General features: G+C 43.1%; 1 non-coding gene across 1 annotated transcript; it reads left to right on the forward strand.

Annotated features, from left to right (window-relative positions):
- The first annotated feature begins 2398 nt into the window (after positions 1-2398).
- Positions 2399-2471, forward strand: Trnat-ggu (transfer RNA threonine (anticodon GGU)). The gene has a single exon. It is a non-coding gene; the product is annotated as a tRNA-Thr (tRNA).
- The last annotated feature ends 701 nt before the right edge of the window (positions 2472-3172 follow it).

Consider the following 3172-nt stretch of genomic DNA (forward strand, 5'->3'; position numbering starts at 1 on the left):
AGATAACTGGAGAATAATGGGAGAGGCTTTGCCCTGCAGTGGGCGTAGATAGGGTGGTGATGATGATGATGATGATAAAATGGGTATTTGGCGTTTTGCAGAGTACAAAAGGGGACCCAAACTTTACCCTTTCTTGGGCGACGCGAGAATATATTTAGCATTCTATACTAGATATTGGAGTGAATAGTTCTGTGAATAGTTCTGAGAATGAATATTCGGTGAATAGTTCTGAGTACCACGGAACGTTTTTCAACTCCGATAATGCAGAAGCATGCAGCGAGTGTTTGAACCTTTTACCGCTTAGTCGGGCATTTGGCCATTGGAATTGAGGAGCCTATTGTTACAATGGGCACTATTTTACATTACCAGCTAATTAAAAAAAGCTAGTACATATTCCAGCACAGCAGGTCAGGTTCAAAATTCACAGCAAACACAATAAGGCAGCGCCAATTCTTGGCCACTATATGGTGCCCTAAATGAAAGTTCAAGCGGTTTCTAAGCATGAACCCGGTACATACACACTCAACCTAATAAAAGAACTGTGGCTGATTCTTTTGTGGTAATTCATGCGTAAACGTTAATCATAGACCACAAACCCTTAGAAACTGAAGAATAAATAACGCAGACTTTCTTTCAAAATCGCAGGGTTTAAAAATGAGAAAACGTTTCACGTAGCTTAACACGTGCCTGACTCCAGCCTGACAGTTACATGGATGCGTTTGCCCACCTTTCTCAAAGAACCATTGACGAATATTACAAAAATCCGGCGATTACGTTGTGGAGGCATTCGCGGAAATTCGCGGGATAAGCAGAGTTTCCCAAGCAGAGTTTCCCTAACCAGAAACCACCAATGATAATACCCAGCAAAAGTACTGCAGAAATGTTTCAGCGCTTGCGCAAAGAGAATCTTGCCCAAATATGTCTACCTCACGTGCATTGTTTTTATCTTCTCAGCTAAATCTCCGACTTCCTAGCGAGAGCGTGCTAATGGAGAGCATACTTGTATTGCTCCGTGCCGGAGTTTCTGTATTTTATATATATACAGTAATATCTCGTTATAACATACTCGCTTTACTCGAAATGCCACTTTATTCGAACGTTATTCTCGTCCCAATCCTGACGCATTCAATTCACACTGCATTACTCGAAGCGCACGAAGAGCTGGACCCGCTTAGAGCGAAGTGGCGAGCGGAAACTTCTCCGAGCGGTGGGGACCCAGAGGCAAGTCAGGTGGTGAATATCGTGGGTTAACAAGCTGATGTTTCCGAGCAATTTTCTCAAGCCGGTCACGCTCTATTCCCCTTTACTTAAGGCAAACGGTCCAAAAGCCCGATACGGTGATTGAATTTTGTTCTTATAGGCATTGCTTTTTACCGTGGACGTGACGGTGCATGACCACAGACACTCGAAGTGCAAAAGTAGCAGCGTGGTCGACAGCAGGGCGAGGAAATCCCTTGTGTTGCGAACTCCAAGGCTGCACATCTCTGGAAAAAATTTCCCAGTGATCTCACATGCCACCTAGTGCAAAACCGGTCAGAATTCATGATAACGTTGTGTACCCAAAATGAGTGGTTGATCGCTTTTTGATCTCAACAAACACAACCTCTGACTCCACCCACGGCATTGGGGGCGCTTTCCTGCACGATATACTCGTAGCGTTTCGAGACACCCGCAACTGCCCCCTATAAAAGTGGCCACTGTCTTCCCCTCCTCATGCGCTTAGCAGTCTGAGAGGCGTTCGGATGCCTGTCACTGCTTGGGCCAGTTACAGCAGGGGTTGTTTGCGCCCGGCAAAAACCTGAAACAGCCAAAGCTCACTGCTGTTATGCACCCGAGTAAAGTATTGCTCCAATGAATACATTGGGTTTTTATTTTTCCCACTTCTGGCGCAGTTGAATCTCAACAACTTCAACTTTGCTCGACCTGTCTCTTATAGCAAAATACCGCTTATAACAAAATTTTTGGCGGTTCCTCTGACTTCGTTAAAACAGGGGAATACTATATATATATATATATATATTCGACTAAAAAATTTATCTCTTTCTATGACGCACCACGACCTCCCCTTTGCATTCCGATGTTTTCTTGAGTGCCACCACCTATTTTCTGTATTATTTCGCATTTTCTGATTCCCAATTTCTCATTTCCCATTTTCTGATTCGCTACATGCTTACCGAGGGCCTCTGCTCTGGCAGTCTTGGTGCCAAAAGGAGCTAAAGAGGGTTCAACGCTGGTCGACCACTCTCGACATGTCGTAGACACTCGAGTCACTGCCCGGGGGTTAAAAAGAAGGTCCCCTTCACCCTCAGTAGTCCGAGTGGCACTGGCTACCACCCCCAAATGCAGGAAACAAAAATACCTTAACATAAATACCCGAGAAAGTGCTGGGGAAGCAGCCCCGCCGGTAGCGTAGTGGTTATCGCACCAGACCGGTATTCTGGAGGTCGTGGGTTCGGATCCCACCCGGCGGGCATTTTTTCACCACTTTGTTTTCGACTCAAAAAATTCTTCATCTCTTTCTATGACTCACCACAACCTCCCCTTTGCTTTCCGAGGTTTTCTTGACTGCCACCCCCTATTTTCTGTATTATTTAACGGAGCCCCTCATTTCCCAGTTTCTGATTCGCTATATATATATATATATATATATATATATACATAAATATTCAGGAAGAAACGCCGGCAGTCTACAACGCCAAAGATGGCATAGGGGAATGGTTAGAATATTTTTTACCGTTACTGACGTTACATTATTATTAATTATATTAATTACGTGAGAAAGAAAGAAACAAAAACACGCGCCCAGAGTGGGGACCGAACCCACGCCTTTCGATCCCACGTCTATATATATATATATATATATATATATATATATAATATATATATATATATATATATATATATATATATATATATATATATATATATATATATATATATATATATATATATACAAAACAGAACAACAACTAACAAGGTAAGAAACACGATTGTTCCCAACACTTCATACAAAAACATTCGCTTTCGTCAGGGCACTGGTTTCAGCGACATGACGAACTTCCGAAAGGAGCGTAGAAACACACGTTCTTTCGAGGTCACTGAGCAGAAGGCCAGCAGGATCATGACGCAGGAAGATAGCTTGCAAAAATAATTCCTCACCTCTTAGGCGTAA

This window comes from Haemaphysalis longicornis, unplaced genomic scaffold (genome assembly GCF_048455015.1).
Source record: "Haemaphysalis longicornis isolate Haplotype H1 unplaced genomic scaffold, Haemaphysalis longicornis Haplotype H1 scaffold_11, whole genome shotgun sequence".
NCBI lineage: Eukaryota > Metazoa > Arthropoda > Arachnida > Ixodida > Ixodidae > Haemaphysalis > Haemaphysalis longicornis.